The 12,900-nt window shown below is 34.6% G+C and overlaps 1 pseudogene; it reads right to left on the reverse strand.

Moving 5' to 3' along the window:
• Positions 1-11,833: 11,833 nt before the first annotated feature.
• On the reverse strand, positions 11,834-12,448 carry LOC145681918 (ADP-ribose glycohydrolase MACROD1 pseudogene; annotated as a pseudogene).
• Positions 12,449-12,900: the final 452 nt, after the last annotated feature.

A 12,900-nucleotide genomic window follows, 5' to 3' on the forward strand; every position in this document is an offset into this window, starting at 1 on the left:
CATCAACCTGATTGTTGTTGCTCTCAGAATATAAATGCATTTAGTTAAGAGTACAGTCAATAATATGATTTCTCCTTGCATATATATAAATAATATGAAGCCATGAAGTGTAAATATACTGTGGTTTGTACTGAGGAATCTAACATTAGTTCATACAAATTTCCACGCATTCATCAGTGTGCGATAGTTTATATAGTGGTTTATTAGTCTCGTTATTCCGTACCAAGGGGTCGATCCTTCCCCTCCCCCGCTAAATATTTTCATTTTCCTTAGTTTTTAAACTATGTAGTGATTGAAATTGAATGACACCTCAAGGTTGGCGCCCTTGGGGATTTGGGAGCTACTAGTAAGATTTGGCAACTTTCTAGTACAAAATTTATTTTATTTATTTTCTTTAACTTTGGCAAATCCCAGTTTGAATTTTCTCTATTTTATCGACTTCCCTCTAGCTTTCTATATTTTACCTTGAACTTCTCTCAGTTTCTGAGGGGTCGGAACTTTTTTATTTAGAAATATAAATTAAGTAAACACCTGACGTTCTGGTAGGTCAGGAATCTCCAAGGTATCGGCTGGACGCAGCGCGAAGTAGAATTTTTTAAAAAGCCCCTGTTTTTGTGGAAATCCTACTCTGGACACGGACAAGCTCGAGAGCTTGGGGATATATTTACTTTTAGGTCACATATTTAGTGGGCCATCTGTTTCGCCATATGAAGGGTACATTTTTGGCTCTGAAGTTGACGATTGCCATATATAAAATGCGACCACTTATCGTTGTAGTTGTAGTGTCCTAGCTTGTTTACTTTGGCGCGCCGCTGTGTTTCTTCTCTAGTTATCCTTCTATTTTCTTTCCTCTAAGATTTTTCAACCTTCCCCCAAGTTTTAATTTGACAAACTTTTACTATTTAAGATACATCATTTGAATCTGAATTTTCGACTAAGATGTTGCGAGACACAATTCATGGAGATATTAATTTATGTCAAGTATCGAGGAACTGTAACTCTTACTTCCGTCTCTTTTATCATTATCCATTTGAAACTCTCCGTTCCACTATTCGTTATCTCCACTTTTGTTTTTATTGAGCACCATAGAGAAGAATGCTGTGTAGATGTTTGGACCCATAATTCTTATTAACATTTTTGAAATTTCATTATCCGGACAGTAAATTGTATAATTTATGTATATAATTTCTGTGTTTACGTGCCTGCCTTGCACTTTAAATGTCCACTCTTTTGAAATTGTTTAAGAATATAAATTTTTACCATTATGCGCGGTTAATTAGTTGTTATATAGTCGGATTTTTCCTTGTTTGATGTGTTGCAACCTTAGAACTTTATTAATCGGGGTCAGTGATTTGAAGGATTAAATTATGATTGAATTCATGTATTTTGAAATGTAAATACTTGTCGCATATAAATGTGATATTGAAGTAAAATGTATAATGTTGAATTACGTAGATAAATTTGTGTAAAGAGTCTTGGTACCTACCCCGAACGGTCGTTGGTTGCCATAGTTTCGGAAAATTCGACGAATATAAAATGTGAATTTAAAGTATACCACCACATTTTAGATATTATATTTAATCTTTGTAATGTGGTTAACTAATATATGTAAATATTAACCTGTTAGTAAATTTATAATCGCCTGTGGTTATACTAACTGCAAGTGGCATGAAATTAAGGCAGGTCATTGTAACCCTAATTTATCATCAAACTTATCCTCAAGTCCATAAACCTGAAATCTTCCTGTGCAATTACATTTCAATTTTATCCATAATATACGAATCCTCGAATCTTAATGGCGTTTTCGCTTCAGTAATTGTGGTCTTGATACAAAACTAAAATCTCTTTGAACCTAGGAAAATTCTCGTTTTTTTTTCTCCACATTGTGCTAATATAGCTATAAATATGTACACCGAATGTGATAGTGATTTAAAAGGCTAGTAAATGGACGAGATAATAAATGAAATGACCAAATAAGTGACGTAGTCACTGTGTAAGTAGTGACACAGTCTTAGTCTCAGAAATTGGATAAAATGCATAAACAAATAAGTCCACAAACTGAACATGTGTGGTTCACAATCTATAAATATTATTTCATGTGTGCATATCAAAATAAAATGGAAACTAGTACATGGACACCAAAAGAGTGCCTTACGAACGCGTGACATAAAATGTCATCTGAAAGTAATAGAAAGTACACCTTTAGTCATCATTTTAATTTTTTTCTTTCCTTTCATATGAGATATGGACTCATTTAACCATCATCTTAAGTTTTTTTTCTTTCCTTTCATATTTGATATAATAGAATGTAACTAGATTTTTCAATTTACGTTTTATTTTACCAAAATTTATTTAGTGTATGTGTATTTCTCTTTGTGTCATCCTTCAGTTAATATCAAATTTATATTGATGTAATCCAAGATTCTATGTGTAATGATATATTTATATGTATACTTATTTGCATGTTCTTACTATTTTGTGTTTTATTTTCTCAGTAGATGTAATAAATGTTAACCAACTGTAGTTAGATTATAGTTTCTTTTAAACTGATTTACCTATATCAATACATTGCCCTGTATGTATGCGTGCGTGCGTGAATGAATGACAAATTTTAGCTTTAAGTGGTAGCCTTTAATCTTGATATACGACGATAGTGTCTATAATAAGTGTGTAATACTATATTATATGTATTGGTGCATGGCCGAGGTCATAAAAGATAACTAACTCTAATACTGAAATTTATTTATTTTATTTTAATTTATTTTCTAAATTATGAGATTTGAGTTTTAAATTAGCGACACCCCTTTCCCACTCACGAAATTTCTTATTTAAAATAATTAGGCATGTCTTTCAACGCTTCCTTTAAATATTTAACCTAGAGGAAATGGGATGAGAAGGAAATGAATCGGGAGTTATAATTATTATAATAAGATGTTCATATGTAAGAAACTCTTAAGGTTAGATAATTGAATGGCCATATCTCTAAATTCGTTAAGTTTAGACACATGAAATTTGGTATTTAGATTTTGTAATTAGAGGTCATTGGCCGAGCAAATGCTGGGGTCTAGATTCGAAGTCCCCAGGTAGCCGAAAGCTAGTCTATATACCATAATATGAGAAAAAATCCTAACTGAGTGAGTAACTGACGAATGCCCAGGTCAAACCAGTTAAGATAGAAACTTGAAATTTTGACAGTGCAAGGAGCTTGTTAAGTAAAATATTTAATAACACTAAGGAAGTATCTCAGGAACTATTATAATACAATCTCTATATCTCTGAATATTTTAAGGGTAGAGACATGAAATTTGGTATATGGACTTCCCATTTAAAATGCATCTGTTGGAAAAAGGTAATGGCAGCACTGCTCTCGCGTCAGAGGACTGTATCTAAGCACTAGAAGAGTTTCGTAGCTATTACAGAATGCGAGGCAATAAGAGTGGCGAGTGGTAACTACTATCTTTCAGAATTTTTTAATGTTACCTTTAGAAAGGAAGTAAAAGGTAGAAAAGAAAGGACGGGGGTTGCAATTGATATAGTAAGATGACCATATCTGAAAATCCCTTGAGATCAGAGACGTATTAAGGATGTGAAACTTAATATATAAACTATTTATTGAAAAATGTGGACATATCCCACAGCGTTCCGGGAAGTTCCGACACAGTATTTCTCAAACTTACGCTTTCGACTAGAGAAGAGGAGCAATTTCAATTGTGTCTTCTCAATTCATAAAAGTCACTTCGAAGTTGTCAGTTTTACTATCAGGGGAAAAGTCGGAGCGAACTATTTGAAATGAATTTTTGAAAACAGTTAGCAAATGGACCGACATGGGTTTTCATCATTTCACTTTTGTTAAGGTGCGTATTCTAAAGGAGAGGGCTTTAAATTTTTAGAGAGTAATGCCATAAATGTATTTTTGCTGCACAAAGAACGAAAGTAAAGGTTGAAATAGATGTCGCAGAGCGAAGAATTTCGGCTGTCTAGGGGCGAAGTTTCCAGCTATTCGAGTGTGAGTATTACTATATCTAAAATCCATTTATAAATCGTTTCTCTATCAAATATATTTTATGGTAAATTTAGAAGTTTCCAAGATTTTATGTAGTTTCATCTTCCCATTTTAGGTTAAGTAACTGCAGACATAGATTTCGTTGCATAATTCAATATCCAAATTCTGTTAAAATACATTATTACGAGTTGTACTCGTAGTCATTATAAATTGTACATGAAATTCTTACATATTGTAAAGGTAGTCGGCATTGGTTATGGAAAAGAGAGACTTTGAATTTACTTTACTCATACTCATACTCATACCCATACTCATACTCATACTCATACCCATACTCATACTCATACAATAAATAAAATCAAAAGATTCTGATGTTTTATTCCACTGTAAAACATATGACTGCCTTTTTTTTTAATCCTCTCTAAAATTAGGAGAAGGTGGATATAGTTTTAGCCTGGGTATTTATATTACATCGCAAATATCAGCAGTCAGACTCCACACTAACTTTAGAGACTCTGTCATAACAGGGTGTTAAATGTCAGTCATTTTTAAACTAGGGAGGAATGGTAAAAATGAAAAGAAATCTTGCGGTTATACATCCCACAATTATCAGGGCTAGGCTAAACGAGACAGTGATGATGAGAAATTAGTGCAATAGTGGAAAGTGGGGAGAAACATGAGAATACCGAGAAAACCCACTCACATGGTATTTATGTACAACAAAGTCCATTTGGCGCTAGCTGGGATTGAACCACGGACCCCACACATCAGAGGGAAACGCTCTACTACTGAGCCACCGTGACCAACTAGGCAAAAATTGTGTACGATGCTGTACAGGGCCGAACAAGAGAAAAACCTTTCTCGAGGTATCTAAGTTTCCTTTACTTTTTTCTTTCTTTTTCTTTTCTTTATTTTCACCTTTCCGAATAAATACTTGTAAATTTGAAGTTATTTTTCATTTTTTCTTCATATGTAGTGAGTTTGTAAATGTTGAAATTAAGAATATTAAATTAATGGAATAATGCTAATGTGCCTCTGCTCGAAATGCCTATATGTGTGGAGCTGCAATGCATGATGTATACAGTTTAAGCAATAAAATTATATTGTGTACCAGCACTTACCAATACAGCAGGGATTGGTAGAAATCACCACAAGGATTTTTTCATGTAAATTCGAACCATTTATTTACTGCTTCATAGTATTTTATTCAAATTTTCACAAGTAATGGTGGATAGCACATCTTATCGTCGCGTAGTCGCAATGGAGTGATTCAAGTATTTTATTTCCGTAGTTATGTAGATTAAAATATACTGATTAAATTGCAAAATTAAGAACACTAAGTTTTTAAAATTATTACCCAACCCATATACCTCTGTTATAATTTTTTACGAATCCATTGCATACCTAGTGTATAGTGGCGGACTTAAGTCCATTACTAGTTAATGGTGACTACTTTGAAACCAAATGCTGAGTATCAGAATTGAATCTGTCATATCTGTAGTTTAGTGTGGAGAAGAAATAAAACTGTGCTTCAGAGGGACTCAAGATATTAATATAAACTATGCCAAAGATCATTGACTTATATCACCATAAAAGAAATACGAAGGAAGTTTTGAAACAAAGGAAAACAACGTATACACTTGTAAGAAAATGGAAAGAAACCTAACTTATTCACACTACAGACGAATCACTTATTGCGTAGTGATCGTGGTTATATGGTAAAGGTGTTGGTGATGATTATGAGCGGTTGAATGGAGCGGACGTGTAAAAGTAGAGTTCCAACTAACAGTGTTGCAAAGTTCGTTTACGAAAGTGTGTTAGTTACGAAAGTTTTCTTATTGTGCACTCCACTTCTGTGATTCAGTTTGAGAAGTACTTTGATCAAGTTTCGAGACAAACAAGTACTAATTTGGTAATAAGTACTAATTTCTATTAGTTAAGTTACAATGCACTAAAAATTTACATATCTTGCATAAACGAAGTCAAAATTAATATTAGTTCTCTTAAAAATTCTAAGTGGGTGTTGTCTACAACCTCACAATATAAAAAAAAAATAATTAACTATATAAAATCTAAGCTACGTATTCATACACTGCAATATTTTTAAATATTAATATAGCCTAATTGCTTAAATGTCAGTTAGCTACACGTGTTTGTGCTTTTATAAGCAATATATTAAACGTTTTGCAGCATATGTAAGACAACCCTTGTAATATTCATCAACTACTGTATATATATTAGCTTCTTAGCATACTGTTGTAGTTGCATCGGTAGTATCAACCGTCGGAAAATATGTCTTACGCTTGTGCATTCGATAGGAATGCTTTCGTCGTTGTTTTGAAGAAAGAAAAGAAACTAATCGTTAATTTGGGAAATATAGCTCACTGGTAGAGGTATCTGAGAAGACGACGAGCGTGTTTAGTTTGTAGGGCATGTGGGTAGAAATAAATAAGAACAAATATTTTTTAAAAAAGAGAGAGTCGAGAGTATGTTTAGAAAGAAAGAAAAGGAAGGTTGTTTGGGCGTTTAGGACCTTGGATGTGTATTCCGTACCTGAGTTCTTGGTCGTCGACTGGTGGTCTCCATTTCTCGGCTTCTGTATCGAATTGGCGTGGAATTTGGTATAGGTCTCTCCTGCCGTTGCTCACACTCGCTCCTCGTGAACTTTACCGCTCCTCGTGTACTTCACCGCTTCTCGAGTGCTACTCCCATCTTCCTGGTCTTGGGACGTTTTTATATCAAGCAAAGTAGAAAGATGGCCGTCGAAATTACGGAAAAACATCCAAAGTACGCACGTGTAAGGATTCAGGAAAGTGCAAGGTAAATGGAATTCTCGACTTATTTAATAATTTGTCAACAGTTACAGAACGCTTTGGTTACATCAGATTACATAAGTTACATAAATTTACCAAGAATGAAGTATGAGGAATCGTCTACTAAAGAGAATTTTGAAATATTTGCTGACTGTCTTATTATTCCAAGTTGTGTCTGTATCTCATCATCCACAGAAAATAAAGAGAAAAATAAATAAATAAATAAAATCGTTTTTAAATCTTGATTTGTTTATATACTTAGTATTAATAATATGAGGGAAATCCAATATCTCTACATTCCCGCCACTAAATCTTACTGAACGACGAAAAGAGGAACGCTGTCGTTTCAGGTCCAATTACTTATTGAACGCACTGTATATATACTTTGTATTATATGAACTTTATGCATGTTATATATATATATATAAAAATAATAATTAATCACACATCACTAAAAAACACTTAAATCACTAGCGTTAACAGATAATAAAATGTAGCACTAAAATAATCAATCAATCAATCAATATTTCACCAATAGACGAAGAATAAACACACAAGAAAAAGTTAATTTGTCAATTTGAAAACATCATCTTTCAATGTCTTGGATAGTTCCTGTCTTTCCTCCCGTATAAATAGTTGACGTAATCGTTAAGATACTGAAGCACATGGTCTTGTTTATAACATTGAACTTGAAACTGTAGAATGCTGAATCAGCAGAGTCTCAGCTGTAAGATAATCTAGGCCAGCTTGGTCGTTGACCATATGCAAAGGACGTAGTGAAGTTGAAATAGCTGTCACCAGATGGCAGATGTTATCGGCTGGCCTGGATGGATGACGCTGGGCGTGACGGAATATGACTGTGAGCTGCTTGAAGATGTATGCGTATAGTATATTTATAGTTACAATATTTATGTCCGTGACGTGTGATAAGGTGAGTTTTACGTGCATCAAAAAAAAAAAAAAAAAAAAAAAAGGTGTGTAAACAAAAAGTGAGAAAAAAAAACGTTCAGCAACGTATCATTCCTTGCGTCGGTTGGTGGACAAATTGTGAGGTTCAAATCTGACCGCTGATATATCTTGATGTCCAATAGATCCTCTTCTTCTTAGTGGTGTTATGCTGCATTGAAGTACGGAAAAACGTTGTGGGGAGATAAATTTAAAAAAAAATAATAAAGGGAAAAAAGGAATAATGATTGAAGTTATCGGAAACATGTGACTCTGTATATGTATATCTAGGATGAAGATTAAGAAAGGGTGTATATCAGAAGGGGCAAAAAGTGAAATATATAGATGTTATAATATTAAGAAATAGGAATTGTAGCGAAAATTTGGCAAAGGAACACAGTTTCTAAGCCGTGGGAAAATGTAAACATGAAAATTTCCAAGATGGCTGCCATGACGCTATGAGGGAGGGATGGGAGTTTTCGCAAAGGATCTCGGTATAGTAATGGCCGATGTCTGTTTACAAACAGAAGGATAGGAGCAAAACGAATGACAAGTTATAATGGCTGTTTTTAATTTGGGGGGGGGCACAATAGTTCAAAAACAAGGATAATGATATTGGGAGAGTAAGATTTGATTAAGATAACTATTATTAGGCTTTTGAAAGGCGATTTCAAAGTCAAGGTACCTAAGCGTGAATCCAGTGGCGTCTCGGGGGGTTGGTTTTACAAAATAGTGGAATTGTGGAGAAGATTTGAAAATAAGGAAAATTAGAGTGAAATGCGGTAAATCCGAAGACTTACTTTCGAGGAGAAACAGGGTTGGTAACTCAGGTAAGAATATCAAGGTATCGTTAAAAAAAATAAGGGAAGATAAATAAAGGAAGTGTCGTTATTTGAGGACTGTGAGGGTGGTTTTTATGAAAGTCTGAGGGTGATCGTAGTATTTCAGTAGAGGTGGGTAGGAGGCATCAGTGAAATTGGGACAATAGAAAAACATAATAAAAGAAGGAATTAGTATTAGTATAAGTACTTCATATTCATAATCTGACCAAATGCCCAAAATGTCTAAACAATTTCCTATTAATATCTTAAATACAATTTTCTTAATATCATACTCTAAAGGGGCCGGGGGGCTCATTATTTCCAACATAAACCTAACCCATTTCCTGATTAGGTTGGGAATTTACGATAACTAGAGGTTGGATTGGGTTTTATCGCCCAATACTCGATTGTGTTAGTAAAATTATGTTGGAAATCAAAATTGTGGGGGGGGGGAAGAAGTATCTAAATTCATAAAAATAGGTACGTCCGGTAATGATTCTCAATTTTATATGGTCGTGCGTATATACGTTCTAATATCTTCTTCTAGATGCTGTTTCACAAAATGCGTGAATTTCTCGACATCTCAGTTTCCGTATCCGCTTTTAAGAATACACTATATAGTGGGAAATGTACGAAGATTTTACGTTAGAATTCCTTAATTCCAAGACGGTAGAATGCGGCACTATAATCTCTGTACCAAAACTTCCGTCACTAACTATCAATTCTTCCGGAGGAGGAGGTAAACTCAATTCTGACACTGAATGTGCATCCTCATTTCTGTTCGACGTGGTGAACTTTTCTGGGGTCACTTCAGGTTCTTGATCTCTTTCTTCAATCCTCTCGTTATATTTATTCTCAAAGCTCTTCGTCTGCAGTGGCGTATCATCACCATTTTTTCATTAAACTTTTCATTACTCTATAGAGCAAAATTAAACTTACAATTGCAATAACGGTTTGCACAATGTCTAAAAAGTAGCTCAATACTTGCAGGGAAAATTCTGTAGACGCACTACATTTTCTACAAAACCATATAAAATTGAAAATCCCATGTTCTTTTAGCAAATAAATAAGTAGAAGAGTTATGATGATATTCCAAATAATAATAATTCCTGGTATAAAATATTCATGCTTATAGATAGGCATCTTAATGGGCGTCTGGCCAATTATCGTAAATGCTGATATATTCATATGTCTTATTGAAGAACTCCAAACATCGTTAAGTAAAGATGAAACATTAAAAAATTCATTCCCTTTATACGTAGATCGTAATAGCATCAGATCATTAGAGACTAGCTGGCTCGGAAAAAGATGTAAAAATACAGGTTCTGTAAGATCATTGTCGAGACACGGAAAATCCGATCTGACGAAAAGATTTCTCTCCACAATTAATTTAGTATTGCATGGTATTCGAATTTTAAGGGCTCCGAATAATCTGGCTTCTTCTGGAACTCGAATGGTAGACACATTATATCTACTCTTCAAGGTTAGAAATTCTGGTGGGTGTGTTAAAACAAACTCATGCGATCCAATGTGTATAATCTGTGCCTTTTTTGAATCATAACACGTATGGTCACAGTTGTGTAATATTTCCCTGACTGTACTGGCAACGAAAGCTGCGTGAGCACAACTTATTAAACGAGATCGTGTCACAGTGTGTGTAGGTATCTTACATAACTTTGATTGGCTATAATGACAAGCAAGAAGGCTTGTTCCTGTTATTGGTATAACATCTTTTTTATCTTGAACTACCATAACTAAAGGCTGAATATCAACGGCACAAGTTTGGTTGTATACAGCACACGGAAGTGGCTGCACATCATATAACTCAAACGAAGGCTGTATTTCAACGATCGGAATTTTCAGCTGTAGGTAAATGTACGTGTCGGCGATTGAACAAGTCAAAACATTAATTGAATAATACATTTCCAACAACGACTTATCTATGGCTAACTTATATCCATTTTTCAAAATGATATTCTCATATTCAGATAAATGTGCGTGCAACACTTTATAAGGAATTATATTAGGGTTCAGCCTAGCATCTGTACAAATCTGAATTGTCAGATCATATTTAAAAAAATGTAGAAACTGTACAAACTGCGTTGAAATCGAATAAAACTCTTGAGTGAACGAAATGACCTCTTTATGGACTCGATTTGCAAGCTTATTAAGATGATCTCCCAGATCATGTTCTTGATCCAATATTTTTGCCGAAAAGTTTCTAATTTTATGAAAATTATCCTGTATCTGATCTTGAAAACTTAAAAATTCTGAAGTTGTGTTCTGAATATATAAATTGTTTTTTAACAATTGTTTTTGTAAACCCATTACAGTTTGTTCCAAATGAAATTCCTTCTTATTTATCGAATCAATAGAAGAACTGTCAGCTACGTCACAACACCAATTCAATGCTTTTCCAATGAACCCTAGCAGTGCACGCGGAGATCTTGTTGATAATCGATGGAATCGTGGATTTGGAGGCTTTAAAAAATAATCGTTAATGTGGACTTGCAGATCATGTAATTCTTTTGCAGCTTCGCAGACATCTGGAGCTAGAGTGTCATTTTCGTTGCAAAGCAGAGATTCAAAAAGAGAAGAAACCTTAACATCATGCGGAAAGGAAAATGTCAAATTGAAAGATATCGGTAATGAGTGTTGGTACAAAATAACATTTGGGAGTTTACGGAAAAATAAACCAGATGTTATTTGGAACTCGGTGTTATTAGACGTCACACGTGGAAAAGAGAAAGATAGGATAATGCAGCTTAAAACAAAATAGATTATCTGAAACACAAATTAAATATAATGAGAAATTTAGGATTTTCACATATTCTATTGATTATTATCTCTGTTAGCATAAGTATATATGTTCCTGTTAAATTGCGTTACTAATTTCAATGTTTCCTTTTTTTATAGGTAAGTGGAATGCCTACTAGTTCATCTCAGTACTTCACCTAATTTTATTTTCAACACTGGAGGTAGACAAGTCATAGCTGAAACTGTTTTTGGGAGATGGTTTAATACTTCCTCTGGACCTGCACTTTAACAGAATAATGGACACAGGATATTTTTGTGGTAAAAGGTTGTACTAACATACTGCAAATTAACATAGAAATAACTCCCTGTTAGGCCAGTAATAAATTAATCTCTAGGTTAAGTATACTGTATATATTTTATGCTTTTGTAAAGGACAAAAAACTCATTTCGGGAAATATTCGTGCATCACTTTTTCGTAAATAACTTGATTTTGTTTATCGAATTGAACAAAAATTATTTTTTTCAAAATAATCGAGGTACTCCTCGAGATACTCCCTTATTACGTTCAAAGCAATTCTTGCAGCCTCCAATTTCAGGTAGTTAAATACTCCTGTAGCTATATTTGGAAAGGCAATGGTCATTATGTCATTGTCCATAGCCAACTGTAGGGATTTCTCATAACACATCCTTAGGCGCTTAGCATTTTTATCATCGAGTGCAGATACATGTATAACATAATCTACAGGTAGATTATATCCTGAGGTTAATACGGCATTACCTGGGTTCAAGTGACCAATTTTCTTGCACTCCTGCCTCATTTCACTTCCCGCCAAAGACTGTACCATCAAGTCTACACCTCCTCTTGGTTGCAACTGGGTGTTGGATGAATTTACGATCGCTTGTCCTGCCAGTGACGTAATAGACCCATAATGCAAAGCCACTTTCCGGTTAATTTCCTCGTTGACGGCAAACTTCGGTTTTTCAACATCAGCCATCGATTTGGTGCCGGGTCCGGTCTCGTCCCACGACGGAATTTCGGACATCAATTTCACATCTCGAATGAACAATGAATCCGCTTCCCCCGTGCTTTCCTCTTCCTGATACTCCATCAAAAAAGAAGTGGACTCCTACTGCTGCTGAAAATCCTTTTCCTGGACTCCTTCACCCAATATTTGTGCGTCCTGATTCTCTAACTTTTTCAAGTCCTTAGATATTCCCTTCTCAGATGGATAATACTTCTTAAGCCGGTCTATAGAAAATGAATCTTAATCTGTCCTCTAGGTGTTCGAAACTTAACATAATAGCTGTTGTCATGTTTTTTGGACACAATTTGACCAGGTCCAAAATACTTTCCCGAGAAAGCAGCACATTGTCCTCGTTATCTAGACAGATCAAAAATCCAAACCGCTTCACCCTGCTTGAATTCTTGTTGTATTCGCCTCTTGTCGTAAGACTTCTTGGACATCAGGTGTCGGTTGTACAATTTTTTTGGGCTTTTTCGCGTATATACTTCAGTCGTTCCAATCTGTCTTGTTTTTCCAAAAATTGACATTCCGTACCA

The sequence above is a fragment of the Thermobia domestica genome, chromosome 3 (genome assembly GCF_964235325.1).
Source record: "Thermobia domestica chromosome 3, izTheDome1.hap1.1, whole genome shotgun sequence".
In the NCBI taxonomy this organism is placed as follows: domain Eukaryota; kingdom Metazoa; phylum Arthropoda; class Insecta; order Zygentoma; family Lepismatidae; genus Thermobia; species Thermobia domestica.